Genomic DNA, 20,629 nt, shown 5'->3' with positions numbered 1-20,629 from the left:
CAAAGGTTGATTAATACGATCCATAATTAGTGAGGTGTTCTCAAATAAAACATCCCACGAAGTAGGTAATAAAATAGGTCACATTTCTCTTCCATCAGAGTTTGAGAGGAGAAATATGGAGAGATTATACCAATGTGTTTACGATGTGAACCAAGTATGAAATACTCTCTACCCTTCTAGCGCTTACAGAGTTGTTATGCAGGCAGGTACATGCTACTTCCATAATTACCTTAGCATTGCATGATATATACCAAAATAAGCTGAGTGCAAACCCAACCACAAAGCTGACTTTGAATTTTGGAAAGACTTTCAAGGTGACAATACTAAATATTGATATGGATATGATTGTTATTCCATAAATATGATATGGATCATATTAATCAACTTTTGACAAGATGCTTATTTCTAGTCCAATTAAAGGCTATCCCTCAATGAACATTTTCCTACCTAAGTAGGAAATAAAGGAAACTTTGAATAGGGGAAGAACTGGACTTCAAGAGATTAAATGAGGACAATTATAAGACCATAATATCAAGGAACCCTTACTGATATGAGATCTATAAAAGTCAGAGGTCCTGTTAGACAGGAGAATGTCTGCAATGGTCTTTTCAGAGATGAAACTGGTATCAGTTATGACAGGATGCATGGTATGCCTGTGAAAAGTGGCTAATGCGGAGGAGGGTAAAGGTCATGGGAATGAACAAGACTGGAGTAGAAATCAGGATCATGAGACCCACACTACTGTCTTCACTGAATGCAGGGTATTTGTCAGGAGGATAGATGATGAATAATCAGAAGAGAGAGCACAAAAGATGGAAGAAGGCAGGGCATTTCGTCTACATTGAGAAATGTGTGGACTTAGAAAATGAGAATTATCTATTTGAGATAACTACCAAGGAACACAGTGTCCTTAGATGACAATCGGGTTTCTGTCAAGGCTTGGGAATGGAGGGACTCTTTAGGGAAAATGTTGGGGACAGACAATTTGTTTCTGTGGACTAAGGAAGGTTTGGAAAGCAGAGCAGTGAAAGGTGGATCAGGGAGGGGAGCAGAGAGCTATAAAGATGAGAGATAGAGGATCTTTGGATGGTGACCAAGAATAACAGAGAGAAGAAGCATGATGGATTTGCTGGTGGAAAGTTTTCTAAGAGTAAGTCACAGCAATCTCCTAGTGGATAAGGAGACAGATATTAAGTCATCCAGGCCCAGTGATTCCACTGGCAAGGAGGCCTTGCATATAGGACAAACATTCTGACCTCATTGGAATATGTCAAAATCAAGTCTGATGACTTGAGCTCCTGATGGTCAGAGTTACACTGTCCTGCAGTAGTAGGATTTAAGATGTGGAACCTTACATTTGTATAGTTAATTACTCAGAAATGATATTGTGATTCCCTCAGGAGCGAAGATCAATAGAAAGAAAATTCCAGCAGACTTGAAACCATGGGACAAAGAGTCATACTTATAGATCAACATATGTTTTCATATTTCTCTTTGGGTGCTATCAATATTAGCATGCAGCTAAAAGTTGAAGCTGTGAATAGAGCAGAAAAAAATACCATCCTGAGATATAATAATTATTATCATTATTATTTCTATTGTCATTATTAATTATAGCAAACACTTATTGAGTACTGCTTCTATGCAAGTCACTACTCTAGTACATGACATGTATTAATTAATTCAGTTCATCTAAACAACCCTCTGAGTAAATACTAATGTTTTCCCCATTAGAAAGATGATATCACAAAACTTGTAATGTTGGTACTACATTCAAACCAAAACTCACATTCTTAATCCCAACTTTATACTACAAAAATAAATAAATAAAGGAGAGAACTGAAGGCATAACCTTGGAAAACACCATTAATTAAGGATAGACTGCAGACAAACTATGCAAAGTGTACCTGGTTGGGATGCACATGTGATAGATCCTGAATATTGTATTGCAAGTGGATTTTAGGATAAGTTCCTGACGGCAACTTGTTTTCTTGCCTTTCATTTTTTTTTTTTTTTTTTTTGGAGAGTGGAATCTAGGTGGAAAAATGAGTCCAATTTAGTTTGGATTCAATTAATGAAAGTTTTCTGGTATCTGCTTAGTGGCTTAATAAAAGCAACTTTAGCACTGGGGAAAATTTCCTCTGGTCTTCCTGCATTCCCACAAGAAATTTTTATTTAAAAAATAATAATCACCATAATAATAATTTTTCTTATTTTCTAAAGTGGACTCCGCTGGCCAGAGCAGTTATTGAGGACGGATCAGGGGTTAATTTTAGTTCTCCTGGATTATGAACACTGACATGGGACTTAAGAAAAACCTTCATCCAATTTTTTTCCAAATTAAATCAAGAGCATTGATAATTAGTTTCTATCAAAGACATCTAGTGGGAAATGAAAGAACTGGAAAAGTCATAAGCTGCCTTTACTTCTTCATTAATATTTGCTCCCAAATGCAGGTCAAATAAACCACACTCACAGTTTTAAATGAGTTGCTTTAAAGTTGATGAATTATTTTTCTCTTTGGACCTATACCACCCGTTGCGGCTAATTATTCCCACTACATTGCCTTCTCTTACTTGAGATTTAGTTGAACAAAGAAAACAAATCTAGACCCCCTAGAAATAGAACTCTTTTTTGCTTTAAAAATTTCTCTCACCACATATGTAAGCCCCTGTTGAATACTGAGAGAATTGTTCTCACAGTCAAAATCCCTCCTGACTGTAATAGTTTGTGAGGTCAGCTGATTTTTATGACTTTGGAGCCCTAGAACAGAAACCTGACTGAAGCCTGCAGTGGCTGCAAGGGCAGCCTCCACCATGACTACCACCCTATTAAATATCGGAGCTGGGGCTTCCTTTCACTCCACTGTGCCTCAGGTGACTCATCTATAAGATAAGGACAAGAACACTATGGTGGAGTCACCTAGCTGGCCACCAAAATTTGTGCTTTCTCCCCTCCCCAGCCCACAGGGTGCTGGAAAGTAGTTGTTCAGACAGCGCTCCATTTCTCCACCCCATAATGTCCAGCCACAGCCCTGTGACCACTCTCCACCAACAGAGATTTAATGGCAATGTGTGCGCCTAGGCAAGGGACTGGGCATGCATCTTCTGGTTAAAATGGAACAAAAAGGACTAGATTGATCCTCATGCCTGAAACAAACAAAACACCCATCAGTTCATATGAAGCAATGGTTCTCAAGGCAGAAGGAATCAGAAAACAAAGGGCAGTGATCCCTAAGTGATGAGAAACAAATGATCCCCAAGTCGTAGGAAACAAATCAGCTGATGCCAATGACTGACCATGCTGGTTGCCTGGAGGAAGTTTCAGTCTGCAGCACAGCAAGGCAGAAGGGGTGTCTACAGTTTCCCTGAACTGAGGAAACAGAGTTGGGAATCTGGGAAAGCCAAGCAGCTAGAGTTGACAGGCCAGAGTACTGGGGCAGACAGAGACTGCACAGAGAGAAAATTCTGAGGCTTTGTAGAGGGCCTTTTAGTTGAATGCTACTCAGCACATTGTATGGATAAACTACCTGGGGCCAGGAAAAGAATCAGGCCAAGAAGAGAACCACTTGAAAGGATTAGCAGGAACACCCAGAGCACACACAGGGCCAGGAATAGTGCCTGTTCCAAACAGCCAGAATGGAAAAATCTCATAGTACATGAGGCATCGGGATACGAAAGAGGGTCTTGCTTAACCACTGAAGAATTAATCTGAAACCAAGCGCTCCTCCAGTCTCACCTAAAAAGGTTTAAAAGCAAGCTCTAAAAGGACCAAACCATTTTAGAGCAACTTACCTAAATCCAGAACAAATTTCAAGGCAATTTTTTGGAATACAAAATTACCTAACACCCAGTTCACAATGCCTGGCATCCAATCAAAAATTGCCAGGTACACAAACAAGAAGAAATATACAGTTCATAGAAGGAGGAAAAACTCAATCAAAACTGAACCAAAAATGACACAGATGATATTATCAATAGAAAAAAAAATTACAAGTTTTTATAATGGTATTTCATATATCCAATATGCTAGAAGAAAGACAGAACAAGCTAAATGGAGACATAGAAGATCTTTAAGAAGAACCAAAGCAAGAGAGTTATTATAACAACTATGAGAAACTACTGAAATTAGTAAGTGACTTGGGGAAGGTTTTAGGATGAAAAGCAATGTGAACAAATCAATCATACATCTATACAGTGGCAAGGAACAATGAGAAAAAGAAATTTTTTCTAAAATTTCCATTTACAATAGCAACAAAAAAAAATAGGGAAAAGTTAGAGGTAAACCTAACAAAAGATATACAAGATGCGCTGAAAACAACTCTCAGAACATGTACAACAACCGACTCACAGTCAACAGAAAGCATCTATCTTGGAACGAATGAGCACCAGGAAACCCAGAACCCCATTGTTTAAATATAACTTTTCCAAGGTTCCCAAGATGCCAGGACAAATCATTTGGCAGGGTTCAAGGTCACAGTATCTGTCCTTGTCCTTTCACAACTAACAGTCTGCAGTTCATGCAAGAAGAAAATATTTCTAAATCAGCAGCTTAAGATGGGAAGCTGGCCACCCACCACGATCAAGTGGGTCCCCGCTTGCGGTATCATATTATAGGACACACACACACACACTGTGATATTCATCTATTATAGTTTACTCGTAGGATATTCTACGTATCGTGTTGCTGACTTATAACAGCCCAGGACTCTGAACAGCTGACCATGCCTGTCTCCCCATATCCTCAAGGCTTTCTTCCAGAGTCTCTGCACCTAACATTGAGACAAGGGTCTCTCTCCCTTACACTTGTACTAACAGATAAGACAGGAATCTAACATATAGGGAAGAGAGATCCTATGCCATTTGAAAAAAAAAAAAAAGGAGTCTAATGTGTGATCAGCATATTAATACTGAAGAAGTGGGGCCTCCCGGTGGCGCAGTGGTTGAGCGCTGGGTTGCGAAGCTGCCCGCGGCCTCTGCAGCGCCGGTTCGATCCCCGGCTGCTCCCCGGCCACCAGAGGAGGGTCCCGCATGGCGCGCAGACCTCTCCTGCCGCCCGCTGCTCCCCTCAGCAGTGTACTTCGGTCCTTCTGCCTGCTCTGCTCCCCGCTCTGGCTCTGGTGGATTCTCTCACCCTCCCGCTTTTCTGACTGTACCCAGTGCTTGTATAAACAAACAAACAAAAAAAATACTGAAGAAGTGTGCTAATTATCTGTATCCCACATGTAAAATAGTTCTTGGAGGAAAATTCATTTTGTGTTCTAAACAAATAACCCTAAACACAATCTTTTGTTCCTTTATACACGCTTATACCATCTCTTTTAATTTTCAAAAATTTTGTTTTCTCTCTGTATTTTCCCATGAGATAAATAGCAGACAGATGACTAGCTCCAGTATACAGGTGAAAAGTTTGGGGGAGCAGGAGCAAATAAACAAAGCAAACTTTCCTGAAACTTAGAGCAGATTTCTCATCTACTAAGCAACACTGCCTGGCCAGCGCACACCAGTGTCCCAGATCATTAAATGCAGAACTAGAAAAAGAGTGAGAGCGAGAGCAAGAAGAGAGAGAGGGAGAGATAAGGGGAGCAAATTTTGCCCTAAGACAGATTTTTATCGCCATAGTTGAGCCCAGCAGGCTTAGAGTCTAAACGTTGAGAAGTCATCTGCGGGGGCCAGTTGAAACAAGCAGTTTTGCACTAAGAAAGACAAATACTAGAAATGCAAAACCCAGAGGGGCGTTTTAGCCAAGCATTGCTTCTTTCAACCAAGACCTCCATAGCTGGAAATGAAGTATCTAAAACCCTAAATTTTCTTTCTGAGCTCCCAACACTGCCGGCACTTCTGAGAAGCCACCACATCCTCCTGACACAGCCCCCCATGAGAACTCTCGTGGGCTCCAGGCAGGCAGCCCAAAGACACTGCTGCTTCCACTCTGTTCCAGGCCATTCTCGCACCCTAATGCATTCCAGGCGCTGCGGTTCAGGTTCGTATTTACGGGGCTATGCGGGTTATTTCCAGTGCATGCGGGGACATTAATATGAGTAAATGCAGGAAAAGGGATGAAATAAAACATATCCTATTGAAGGAAATGAGAGCTCCTTAAGAAAGGAAAACACACATAGGAAAAGACGTGGGCATATCAGAGTACAAATAGGGCCCTTGGGAGCGGTGGATTCCACAGGCATGATGTTATTCAAGTATTTGATACTAGAGTAAGCACCTGCAGAGATGAATTACATCCTTGTTCGGACCACTAACGCTAGAGGACTGACATCTCAGGAAGCGCTTATGTTATATTTCAAATCCCCCTGCCCGCTGCACAAATATCCAATCAATCAACGAATGATAAAGGCCACCGAACATGCCACCTCTCCCTCCTCAGAGAGGCTGCCACCCTTAATTTACTGTGGGTTTCCCTGGGCACTCACACCTCAGCCCCCAGACACGGGGAGCAGGAGGGGGGCTGTTAACACCTTCAGTGCTAGATTGGGGATAAAGCAATAGGCTGGACATCTGGGAATGTTTCCTCTGGAGAAGGAAATGGAGGAAAAGAGACTCTCTCTCCTTGGAGTGAAACATATCAGTTCATTTTATTTGGTCATATGGACAATGTATTTTATATATTGGAGGTGGATTTTCTAATAAGCATTATTTTATGTGTAATATCAGAGGCATGATGGAAATGTTACATACTTTCCGAAATATTTAGGAGAAGAGACCACATGTGATCTCTAGTTAAACAGAACAGGTGATAAAAAAATTGATCTGTGATACCTAAAAAAAGACAGGAAGAGCCAAAGTTGTAATCATCGGTGGATGATTGTAATCAAAGTTGTAATCATCTGTGGATGGCAGAATCGGAGGGGTGTTCTTTTCTTCCTTCCTGCATGTCCCAAATAGTCCATAATAGTGTTACGAAGCAGCCCGGATATAAAACGTGTTGCCTGGCTGTGTGTCCTCACCCACGCGCTTAAAAGGGACTTTTTAATACTCCACTGCAGGCACACACAAAAGGTTAATAAAAGGTTTATTTACAAGGGAAAGGGAATTGAGGAAATGTACAAGTCAGGGAGAAAATAGGGAAATAAAGTCTTTAATGCGTCCTACTCGATCCGCCGACCTGGAAACCCCAAAGGTACTCTGAGAGCTGGCCGAGCTGCGAGCTGGCAGGGAGCCAAAAAGGGAATCCCCCAAAGCCCACGTGTCTGGTTTTATACCAAACCTGGCTGCTTAACCCCACCCTCAGGTTCCAGCCACCTTCCCTTTGGTGGTGATGGGATTTGTAGTTCCCAATGTCTTTTGGCTTTGGCCTGGGGTGGGGGTGGAGTCCACAAAGCCTGTATGGAATTAGCTTTAGGACATCCTTTCTCCCCTAACAATTGTAGTGTGACCCTTAATTTTATGTGTCGATTTGACTAGGTCATGGGTGCCCAAATATTTAGTCAAGACTTACTCTGGTGTGTGTGTGTGTGTGTGTGTGTGTGTGTATTTTGGGATGAGAGATGATGATGATGATGACTTGAAAGGAAAGAGTCGGAAAGCAGTCTGCCCTCCAGGGTGTGGGTGGGCTTCTTGCAGTCAACTGAGGCCTGAGTAGAAAAGCAGGCTGGGGAAGAAGGAGGCCTCGCTGCCCATCAGGCAGCTGGAGACATCAGTCTTCTCTTTCCTTCAAACATAGATTTGAACACTTACTTGAACTCAGCAATTTTGTATTTAATACTTTGCATTGAAATGCAATCAGAAGTTTTGGGGCCTCCCTGGTGGTGCAGGGATTAAAGACACAGTGCTACCAAGCTATGGCCAGTCATTGTAGCACGAGTTCAATCCCCTTCCAGGGAGCTAACCCACATGGCACAGCAGACCTCTCCTGTCTTGTCCACTGCTCCCCTCAGCAGTGTATTTCAGTTGATCTGCCTGTTCTGCTCCCCACTTTGTCTCTGGTGAATCCTCTCACCCCCCGCACCTCTGGTCTATACCCCAGTTCTTGTATGAATAAATAAATCTTAAAAAAAAAGAAAATGCAATCAGTTTTGATAATACACCCACAATACTCTTCTTCAGTGACTTAAAAAATCAATAATAGGAAAAATATTACCTTTTTTATCTTTTCTCAAAGGTCTTTATTTCTTTATGAACTGTGAGTTGTAGTCCAGTGGCCACCTCTGTTGCGGAAGAGACTCAGACCAGCACTTTACATGATTCTCAGGGGAGGGAGCCTTTGCCACGGTGAGGCTGGCCTAGCGCAGAGGTGGCCATGAAGATCATCAAGAACATCCAGAGCTCCTGCACCTCCCCAAGCCAGAGAAGCCCACAGTATGAAGGCTTGGAGCCACCGCTCATGGTGTGGTTATTCCAGATGACTAACGAGGGACATACCTGTGCTCGGTGCAGAGCATGAGGAAGGAGCAGACTTGTTTGTGCTTCCAGACAGGGGTGTCTGTGCATACACTGTTAATAGGCACATCAGATGCTGTTAAGAGACCTCAGTAGTTGCTGTAGGACCTGTTGGGAAACCCCACACATAATTCCTGGTTTCTTCTAAGTGTTGGTGTGGGAGACATTTGACTGTTGTGTTTATATCTTCTTTTTATGGTTGTTGTACTGACCCATGACTTTTGGGGGAGGGCTGAAAAATGAATTGCAATAAAAATGTTTAGAAGTTAAAAATAAAACCACCTGACTAAAGGTATCTAGAGCTAAAAGAACTGTTTCTAGCCAGTCACAAAACTGCAAAAAGTTGCAATTATTAGAAATAAAGTTTTGGAAGCTCATCAGATCTGTGCAATCAGCACCCCCAGGGTTCAGACCACAGACCAGACGTGTGTGCCAGGTTAGCAGCGGTTAGCACACACTGACCACAGGGCTCCAGCAAAGCTGCTGCTTTACTTTTTTTATTTTACTTATTTCCTTTTATAATAGAATGATATCAATAGTCTATTAGACAACAAAGATTGTGGAGAGCATTGTTTTGGAAAGAACTGAGAGCTCAGAAACCTAAGAACTGAGTTCATATCCCAGATCCACCACTTATTAAGGACCTCAAGACTAATGTTCTTGAGTCTTAGTTACTAACTTTAGGTAATTTATGAACTCCTTGAGTCTCCTTAGTGCCTATGATCTGAAAAATGTCATTAATAATACCTGTTTCACATTGCTGTGGAGAGAGAAGTCAATGAACTATTTCTTAAAGCATCTAGCACATAAATATATGCTCAGTAATGGTTGGTTGGATCATGATTGAAGCTGAGTTAAAGAAACACTGTGAACTGCTTCCAGTATTTATATTGCCATAATTATGACACCTTAAAACTAATCATTGTCGGGCCTCCCCGGTGGCGCAGCGGTTGAGCGCTGGGTTGCGAAGCTGCCCGCAGCCTCTGTGGCGCCGGTTCGATCCCCGGCTGCTCCCCGGCCACCAGAGGAGGGTCCCACATGGCGCGCAGACCTCTCCTGCCGCCCGCTGCTCCCCTCAGCAGTGTGCTTCGGTCCTTCTGCCTGCTCTGCTCCCTGCTCTGGCTCTGGTGAATTCTCTCACCCTCCCGCGCTTCTGACTGTACCCAGTGCATGTATAAACCAAACAAACAAACAAATAAATAAAACATGCCTCCATTAAAAAAAAAAAAAACTAATCATTGTCGTAAGTTTTCTTGTGTTTTAAAGAGGCATTATGTCTGCCACTTTACCTAAATGGTTCAGAAAAACTCATTATATATAAATCTATTTACATATCTATTTATATATAAAAGAAAGTAAATATAGCAAAATGCAAAAGTCTGAGTAATCTTAATAAATGTTATTTGTGCTATTTCTGTAACTTTTCAGTAAGTCTGGAATTATGTCATATGTCAGAATTAAAAGCAAAAATGTATGTGAAGCTATTGAATTTCCAGCACATGGTAAACACTCAACCAGGACCTTCACATGCATCATACCTTTCAACTCTTATAGTCATTGTCAGAGAAAAATGCTGTTGTTATTCTCCTTGTTTTATAGGTGAGAGAGTTGAAGTTATATAGCAAACAAAACAGTAGGTGGGGCACTGAGATTTAAATTCAGGTCTCACTTCAAATTGCATGTTTTTTTTTTTAAGATTTATTTATTTATACATACAAGAGCTGGGGTACAGGTCAGAGTTGTAGGGGGTGAGAGGATTCACCAGAGACAGAGTGGGGATCAGTACAGGCGAAGTGACTGAAATACACTGCTGAGGAGAGCAGTGGGCGAGTCAGGAGAGGTCTGCTGTTCCTTGTGGGTAGCTCCCTGGCCGGGAATCGAACTCATGCTGCAGTGGCTGTGGCGAGCTTCACTAGGGAGGCCCTCGAATTGCATGTTTTTAACTCAAAGAAGTACTATTGGATACTGGCATCAAAAGAACAAAACATGGCAGTAATCCGAATTTGGGCTGGGCAGTGCCAGATGCCAGGCAGTGTTATAGTCCTTTAGAGATGCTGAGCATAAGCCAGTGGCCCTGCTGATGGAAGAAGCTGAGGCGAAGGTCTCTGCAAAGATCTTTCCAGTGAAGTCCAGAGGAGTCTCTCTCTGAAGCTTCTCCCAAGTGGAATGAAGTCTCCCCTTTTAACCCCCTTTAGAGTGCCCGCCTTTCAAACCTGATTGGTCCATTTTCCAAACCAGCTGTTTCTAAGACTTGATTGGTGCCAGTGCAGACCTGAACTTAATTGGTGCCAGCAGGAACTCAACCCCAGTCTGTTTTCGAAACCAACTTGGGATTCAAAACCAAAACCCTAGTAGTGTATCTTGTGCTGGAGTTGGGCAGGCAAGCTCTGCCATGAGTTTTTATTCTCTCTGTTTTTTTTTTTTTTTTTCCTAAAACCCAAACTGAATTTGGGGCTGGAATTGGCTATCAAATCCATCATCCCACGTCTTAATCCGCTGCTCTGTTGTTGGGCACTAAGGTTGTTTCCATAGCTTGGCTATTGTAAATAGTGCTGCAATGAAAAAAGGAGAGCATTTAGTGATTTTGCATTCTTTGGTCAAATTGCTGGACCATATGGTAGATCTATTTTTAATATTGAGAAACCTCTGGATTGTTTTTCTCTTTTTTAAAAAGATTTATTTATGCATACATGAACTGGGGTATAGGACAGAGGTGCGGGGGTGAAAAGATTCATCAGAAACAGAGTGGGGAGCAGAACAGGCAGACTGACTGAAATACACTGCAGAGGTGAACAGCGGGCAATACAGGACAATACAGAACAGCTGGCAATGTGGGTAACTCCCTGGCTGGGGATCAAACTCGTGCTGCAGAGGCTGCGGACAGCTTCGCAGTGCTGTGCTTAACCCCTTGCAACACCAGGGAAGTCCTGGATTGTTTTTCGATAGGGACTATCCCAGTCTACATTCCCCAAAAGGAGAGCTCCTTTTTGGGCAAATCTAGCTAAGGCCAGGCAAATATTGAGAGGCAAGGTTTTGTCATGAGGAGTCACTCCTTTCTTGTTGGGTGAAAACCCCTCTTCTCTCCCTGATGCCCAGGTCCCTTAGCACAGACACTAAACCTCTGGTTTGTGCCCCTTTACTTTAGAATTCACCATATATATGTTATGTCAATATATGACATCATAGCTTGACAATGGGAGCGCCCCATTTGACAATACACGTTATTCTCGATAGGTATGTTTATTAAATGTGGCCATTGTTTCCTACAACTCTGTCTGATAATTTGTTCATTCATTCAGTCTCAAAGGGGTGGGGAGTGCTCCCTTGCAACCAGCATCATGTACCCATGTGCAGCAAACAGAGGGAAGAGACAGCCTGGGGGCTCAGGCACCCAGATCCCAGCCTTGCTGTTGGACACTGTGTGACCACGACTAGTTATTCCAGCTCCCTTACCATCAAGTTTTCTCATCTACAAAGTGAGATGTTTGGAAAAATTAGTCCCTGACTTTTTTGGGTTTCGTCCCTATTACTCCGTGATTTTATCTGATTGTCAAGCAAGTCTTCCAAATTACAAGAGCAAAATAATACACCCAGACAGTTTATAATTGACGTTTTAAAGAGTCAATGTCCGTGGCATAGGACCATGTTAGAGGTGAAATGGAATCATCATGAAGTTTAAGACACATTCTTTAATGATGGATTCACAAAGCCCTTAGCAGAAGCTATTGGGGGAAGTAGGGCAGCCTTCCTTTTGAAAGGGCACTCCCATTCTCAAGCTAAATTTCTTAATATCAGTATCTGAGCTAAAGTAAGAAGCAGGAGGGACCCCTGACTTTAATCAGTCTCTCAACTTAAAGGCAGCATGCCAACTAAATTTATGCTTGACTCCAGGTATGGTAATTAATTATCATTTAATAAACATTGCTTCTGACACTTGCCGCTCCCAAGCCTTCAGTGCAGGACCTGTGCCAGCTCCACATCCCAGACCTCCCGACAGACATGGCAGCAGCTGTCGACAACTCAGAGAGATTTATTCCTGGGCAGGATGAAGAGGTGTCTATTGAACTGGAATTACCCCCAGAATTGGATTTGCGGATGGGCAAGACGCTCCTGGTGGAAACTATTCTTCTGCTAGACTCTGGAGAGAACCTCTGGTGAGCTGCCTCAATCCTTGGCTAAAATGCCCTTTCTGTGAAACCACACAGGTGGATTTCCATGGCTAGGAAAGCACTAGAACAAGCTGGGAGTTTTTAACAGGGTGCTATAAAATTTTGGCATAAGCTAGTGCATTCAGGACAGGATTATAGAATCAGTGACCTCACTGGCTATACACAACCACTACCACCACCCCACATACACAACACAATTTGACACAGGAAAACTGAAAAGAGTGAGGAATACATTAGGTTGTGCTGCGACTGAAATGCAAGTACCAATGGGCTGACTTCCTCTTGAAGACACGCAGCGTGAGGCTACGGGTGTGGACATGAGAGCAAGACTTCAAGTGGGAAGATGCCCTCAAAAGGTTGTCAAGTGACCACTGCCTCTGGAGCACAGAGGCAGAGAGTGGCCGCCGCCCACCAGATTGCATCAGCCAATCTGGCAAAAAGAAATGTTCACCTTCCCTGTACAACTCTGACCCTCCTCTTTCACCAACCCCCAAATCTTTGCCTCTCTACCTACAACCTTCTCTTCAGGAAGCATGAACTTGAGTTAGGTAAGCGCCTAAGCGCAGCTTTGCTGCAATGTCATCTTGAGCAAATCCTATTAACCTCCCAAGTCCCAGCTCCCGCATGTCACGTGGGCAGGATAGCGAAGTCAGTGCAACAAGGGCACGTGGGAAATCAGCTGCCAGAGAGCCACCGGCAGGGACACGGTCCACCAGGGCACGGTCTTCTCTGGATTACCCTTGGTCCAGGGAACGGGCTTCCGTCACAAGAAAGTGTGAAAGCAACCTGGATGATGGAAACAAGTGGAGCCACATCCATGGTGCTTGATTTTCATTAAGGGGTTGTCACGAACTTCCCCACTTTTCAGATGAGGGACCGGATAAACAAAAACTTTTGTTGTTGGAAGCACTGTACTCTCACAAATTTTTTATTTTAAAATAGTGACAGGTTCGCAGGAAGTTGCAAAATGTAGAAAGGTCCATGTACCCTCATCTAGTGACCCCCACGCTGCTGTCTCCTCAGGGCTCACCTCAGAAGTGCAGGGGGCTGGCGGTCGGGGGGAAGGGCTGGGCCAGGAGAGGCTCTTGTAGGCTTGAAGGAATCGGGAGATTCAGTGCCCTCGTGAGACTGTGCTGCTCTTCCAAGTGGAGACTTGCAAGACAAGCTTTGCTGACACGGTTAGAATGTTTCCCTCAGAAAAGGAAACTGGCCCTGCCAATCCAGTTGCCGGTGGTGATTCTGCCAGTGGGGACTGCCAACCAACAGCACGGGCCTCTAATGTGTTAACTAGGCTCTGGATGCTGACTGGCTTCCAGTCACCAGCTGGGCATTTGGTGATGAAAGGCTTGCTTTTTTATTAGCAGTCCCTCCGGTTCATCAGCTCTTCCCTCCATTCTCCTTCCATTCCAAGTGATCACTGACTGAAGCCAGCACACGGCGCGGCCAACTCTATCCCTCCCCTTCTCCACTCGAACTCGCAAACTTGGATAAGAAAACAGCTCCCACATTCCTTGCTGCACTATTTATTGGATGGGAGCTATTTCATCAATCATTTGCATCTTTCTCAGAGAACCGGTTCCCAGCAAAGGGGAAACTCGATCCTGATCCTTCTCTCCAGCACGGGATATTGCTCACCAGGCCACACTATCCGCACAGCCCAGGTGTCGCCTCCCAAATGCCCGAAAGTTGTGGCCTGCTTTTCTGTCGGGCATGGAGTCCCAGAGGCCAAAAAAAACCACAAGGAAAATTAGATTGAGCAGACCCCACCCCGCCCCCCATGCTAGCTGTCCCCCTGGTCCCCCTCCCCCTCACTGGGAGGCAACACTTACACAATGAAAGAAAACCCTTCTGCACCCTAACCTGTTCCAGGGTCCGTGTTCACCAAAAGTCTGGTGATGGCAAAAACAAAGAATACTTGTATCCCTTAGAAAAATAAGAGGAGAAATGTTCTTTGACCCCCGCTAAAACAAGAACCTTTACACAAAAAATGCACCCTGTTCAGCTGCAATAGGTGAAAGGTTAAATGTGGACAGAGTAGTAATATATAAGCAGTTTCTTAGTTTTCTGGTGGGAATACTTAACAACCTAAGTATGTTTCCCCAGGAGGTAATCTATTATATTTCGTCCAATTTTTTCCTCCAAGAACTGAATCAATTCATGATGTAATGCTCAGGGGAAAACAATCTTCTGGAAGTAGAGTATCTTTCTGGGGACAAGGTTGAGGAAAACATCTTAATATTGTTACAGCTCTGGCCTGGTGGTAACAGCTCTTTGCTTGTGGAAATGGCAGAGCTTGAGCCGGGAAGGCAGGGAAATGTCAAAAGGACACAAGCTTCAGAAGTGTTTGGGATAGGCCTAGAACTGTTTCCTCTCTTGGAGAAAGGCAAGATATAAATCCACGCAGACACTCACAGGACGGCTGCCGGACGCTGGCACAGGCCTCAGAACTGAGTCTGAATGGTTCATGGCTGAGTCCAGAATGCTGCTTGTTCAAAGTGTGGTTTCTAAATGCAGATGCAGCCCAAGTTTCTGGTTTAGGTCGTATGGCCCCCAGCTTTTTCCCTCCTCCCTGTGCCCTTCATAAACAAATTAGATTAGAAAGGTAAAGGTAAGTCAACACTCATCATTCACTTAGTTTTAAGAAAACAGATGCAACTTTCTAGAGATTCTAGAAAGTCTTACAGGAACAGTCAACAAGTGGCCTTACTGCCTTAAGCCAGAGGAAAGAGGAGGCAGCAGGAGGAAAATAAACCACAGGCTGAGTATAGAAGGTCCACTGTCTTCCAGGTTTTATCATTGTGCGCTGCCAACAGAGAAGTCACTTTCCTTTTACTCAACTTATTTACGAGACAGGAACAAAAATACATCTTGCTTTGTGCTTCTATAAGGATGCATGACAATACCATAGGATGCTCTATGTGATTTACTATAATGTGGATGAACAAGAAAAACAACAAAAAAACAAGAAGGCGAAAGGCTAGCTGAAAGGTCATGCGTGCAAATGGTGACTTAGGCGACTTATTCAAAGGAAAGCTGGGTTGTTTGTTTCTCTCTGAGGAGAAAGGAAGCCACAATGGAGACCCCGATTCAATTGGAAAAGGTACATGATTTTTAACTCTAAAAATAAAATGGGTTAAGTTTGAATATGAAGAATTTAAAGCAACACTTGCAAGTGAAAAATAAGAGCCTCCTTTCTTCCCAGGAAGTTTGTATCCCCAACCCCTTTGAATCTTCCACTCACATTGGCCTCTTGACAGTCTGAGAGCCGGAGACCTCAGCAATACCGACTCATCCGCCAATTACACATACCGCAAAAAATGAAGCAGTTATTCCTGAAAGTGATTTATGTCCAGACCATGCTGGTCAGGCTAGTTGAAGGAACAGAACTGGACTCTACAATCCCTGTTTCTAACTGAAGTGCAGGATGCAGGCAGCGCTTTACCTGTAGTGTGTTATATAAAAAGGTCATGGGCAACAGAGTTATCCACTGGCTCATTTCCATTCCCCCTGATGTCTGATACTGTTCAACAGAATACTTGGTGGAAGTCAGAATTCTGTTTTTCAAACCAGAGAGGTCTTCTAGCCAGAGAGGTGGATTGAGTCTGTGCTATCACTTTGAGACACACGTTGCCTGGCTTTAACATTTGCATTTCCAGCACGTCTTGGTTAAGGCAGAAACCAAGAGCCTGTTGTTGGTCATCTATGACCATAAATTCAAAATTATTATTGTGACTAATAAATTTGCCAGGGTCATGAAGCAGGATGGTGCATTACAAAATGAATTATCTTGATTGTGCAAAATGACTTCTCCCCACAGATCCAAAGGGTGGAACTCTAACAACTAAGTGGGGGTGGCTGGAGTCAGGGAGAGGCATTGGAGGTCATCATAAAGGAGTCAATGCTCACTACAGATTCTGTAGAGGCCAGAGCAGGCGATCATCAAGGGGGTTTTACTGCATATTTGCTGGGTCTGATAGTCCTAGAATTCTCAGATGCTTAGTGTTTAAATACTTAAACTCAACAATTTATCACTCTTTAGAGACCTCTGTAGAATGTATTTACATTTGGAGTCACTATTATTGGAGAGAAGTTCATTTAAGAAGTATTAGCAAAAAAGCAGTCTATTTAAAAGTATTACCACAAATGCAATTCCTTGAGATAAATATCTAACATTTAAGAAAAAAATGCCACCTGCAAGCTGTAAATATGTATATTAATTTTTCCCCACAGTATTTACTTTGGCTGTGACCTATCCTAAATAGTCAGTTGAACAAGGGCTAAAAATTGTCAAACCAAATTCTTGTTTGAGAGCTGAGCTCTAACTACTGCCAGCTTGAGAGAAACACACATCCAGGTTTAGGGAATATGTTTTGTTTGTTTTGGCTATGACATAGGGCAGAACAGTTTCCATCCCCTTCGAATGCATTCAAGAGAGTTTGAAATATTGCACAATAAAAGTCATTCATTATATCTGTCTCCTTTCCCTTCCAAAAACAAAAATGGCTGCCCAGTTCCAAATCTACACAGGGGGCAGGAAGGAGGGAGTCACAGGGTCACTGGAAATCACCCAAGACTAACACCAGGTTTTTCAGGTTGGAGTTAGGGAATACTTCTGAAATCTTCATTCCCAACATATACTTAACAACAAGAAAAGATGGGTTACATTGGATTACAGCTCTGTTATGAACAATGAGAAAATGAATACATTTGCTCAAATGCGAGGCAAAAAAAAAAAAAAAAAAATTCACTTACATTCACGTGCCTGGTATCTGAACTCAATTAACTTGACCGAAAAGTGTTTTGGACTCTTTTTTTTTTAATGAAGTTTCAATTATTTGACACCAGTTTTATAGTCAAAAAGATATTTTGCTGTTTGGATCATATATTGGGAAGAAGCTATTTTTTGCAAATACCTGATGTATTTAACAGTTATTTATTTACTTCATGTTTACACATAAACATTGGGATCATTAGAACTCTGGAAATGCAGCTTTTCAATGATAAAAATAGAAATGTCACTAACAAATCCCTATAGTTTACATTACCTAACATTACCAAAGTTTAATTTTTTCTTTCAAAAGTAAATTTAAGTGGGTGAATAAAGTCATGAGAATAAAGAAACTACTAGAAGTAAATAGATGTCAGAGTTAGCTACCTTTCAGAGCTGAAAAATTCATACACACTTAAACATTTGGAATATCAAGAATATTTACATAATTTGAATTTTCTTGAGTTATATTTTAAAAACAGAATTCAAGCAGTTTTCACCCCTGCAGGTCATTTTTATTGTAGAGAATGTAAATTAAACCCTGTAGCTAATGAGTATGTTGGGATACATGAACTCGATGAGGCAAAGTAGAAAAAGTGAGATTTAAGAAAATCAGCTTTCTAACTAGTCACTGGAAATTTTGTGATGAAATCCCAAGCTACAGACCTGCAGTTTTCTTTAATGTGCGTGATCATTTAATTTCTCTTTTCACATAAGGGGTGTATTTAAAAGTATCAAAAAATGGCATTCTGAAGTATATTTAACTTGCAATATCCTAAAATTTTCCCAAAACATTTCTAATAAATGTTAAAATTAAGGTCCCAATCACTTTAAGAAAGATCTTAGTTGAAGGTATGGGACAAAAATGTGTGCCAGGGGAATGGCAGTAATAACTCATTTGCTCACCTACGCTATGACTGGCAGTCTGATCACAAATTTCACAAAGGAAACAAAAAAGTATCAAATGCACAAAATTGAAAATGTCAGTAGAATACTAGAGAAACTTGAAGTTGTTGGGCCATAAAACCTTAGCAATGAGTCCATTCCAGCGTCAAGACAAGGCTATGGAACAATATTCATATAAATTGAAGACCAAAAAGCCCACTATTTTTTTTTTTTGTATGTGCCATTATTTACTGTCATTTAATTTCCTCCAAGTCTGCTCACTTGACATAGGATTCCAAACTCAAAAGTGAAACCCTTAAGACACTACAAAGAAACCTGGTAGTTAGTACAAAAGATGAAAATGGTTAAGTATTTATTTGAGAGATTTCTTTAAAATTTTCTATGTGCAATTCACAATCTCTAATTCAAAATTCATGCTTTGTTTTGAGATATATTCACAGGTCAGAATGGGAAATTTAGAAAAACATTTAAACCAAAATTGTGTATGAAGCCAACTCAGTGAATAATACAGGATGTTTGGAATAAAATGTGCCTTTCGGATCCCCATTACACTAAAACTATTAACAAACTTTTTCAAGCACTTATTTCAGAAACGAACTTACCTGATCTGAAGTTGGTGTCATCTCAGAGGCTGAGACGTGAGACATTTTTAATTATACCCATGTATTTATAATTCTGCCTCCTAAGAGAAAACCAAGCATCCTGAAGGCAGTGAACACATTTAGAAACTAAGGCTTGGCACATAACAGTTGTTGAATAAATACCTAAAATGAATTAACAGATCCATCATCTGCCTACCTGGGATGATGTGGTGCAGGGAAATTTTCCCAAGAAGTTCAGGTATCCCCTACCTTTGAAAAGTTCATTCTGCTGTTTCACTTTTATGAGACCTGCATTAATACCTGTTTTTCCATTACCAAAAGAATTCGAAGAGGATTTTTGCTTTTATAACAAAAGGCTAAAATAGCATCGTTTTCCAGCAGTCATTCTATAGGCAGCACACACCCCAGCAATAAAATGGCAACACCCAGCTCCTTCCCTGGGAACTACTTTATGCAGGGAGCATGTTAGACCATCACTGCTTTTTCTATGTTTTCGTGTTACGGTAAGTTTTATGTGCTTTGTTTTGATAGATTTTTTGGGTCTGAGAACAATCAACATTTTTTCCTTAAAAGTAAATGGTGATTGCTTACTCACTTTACACCATTTCAGATTACACAAAGTTTCGTGTTCTACTTTTGGATGGGGACTGAGAAATCTGTAATTCTCAAATGCTAAGGCTACTTTCTGAGTAAAGACAGTGAATATTTTTATATTAAACCAAACTACTGAAAAATCTGTTTATGGAGCCTCCCTGGTGTCCTAGGGGATAAGTCTCAGTGCAGTCACCACCAGGGCCTGAGAGTTCGATGCCCTGCCAGGGAGATACCCACATGGTACAGCAGACCTCTCCTGTCTCGCCTGCTGCTCCCCTCAGCAGTGTATTTCAGTGGTCTCTGGTAAATCTTCTCACCCCCAGCATCTCTGGTCTACACATCAGCTCTTCTATACAAAAATAAAATAAAGAAAAATTTAAAAAAGAAAAATCTGTTTATGAAAGAGTGAACCAAGGTTTCATTAATTTTTGACAAACTTCATTTCGTTTCTTTCAGCTTCCTCTCCCTCAAGAACTTTAAGCATAAACTATAATAAAGATTCACAGCAAAGAAAAAAAAATTTTTAATCAATAAGTATGATGTTGGTTTAAGAACAGACATAAAGAGCAATGGAACAAAGCTCAGTAATAGACCTAAACATACAGAAGATCAACTGATTTCAACACAGGTGCCACTGTAATTCAATGAAGAATGCATAAACTTTCAACAGTAATGATTTCCATTTTAAAACACCCTTATCTTAAATATATAAAAATTAACTCCAAGTGGACCCAAGACCTAAATGGCAGGTAAAACTAAAACTTCTATAAGAAAACAGTAGAAAATCATTGTGTCCTTGAATTAGACAAAGATTTCTTTAGAACACAAAAACATCAACCATTTCAAAAACCTGGTAATGTGATCATAACAAAATTATAATCTTCTCTTCAAAAGACATTGTTAAGAAAATAAAGTAAGCCAGATGGGAGAAAATACATGTAAGACATATCCAATTGTCCCAAATAAACACAAAACTCAGTGAGACAACAACAAAGGAAAACACTGGTATACGACTGAAGACACTTCAATGAAATGAAAAGGATAGCAAATAAGAAGAAATGAAAAGGATAGCAAATAAGCACAGGGAAAGATTTAATAGTCTAAAAAAGATCAGTCATTAGGGAAATTGAAGACATGGAGCAACTGAAACAGCATTGCAGGTGGGAACGCAAAATGGAGCAGCCATGGAAGCTATGG

The sequence above is a fragment of the Talpa europaea genome, assembly GCF_964194135.1.
Source record: "Talpa europaea genome assembly, chromosome: 10".
NCBI lineage: Eukaryota > Metazoa > Chordata > Mammalia > Eulipotyphla > Talpidae > Talpa > Talpa europaea.
Note: the sequence above shows the minus strand (reverse complement) of the source record.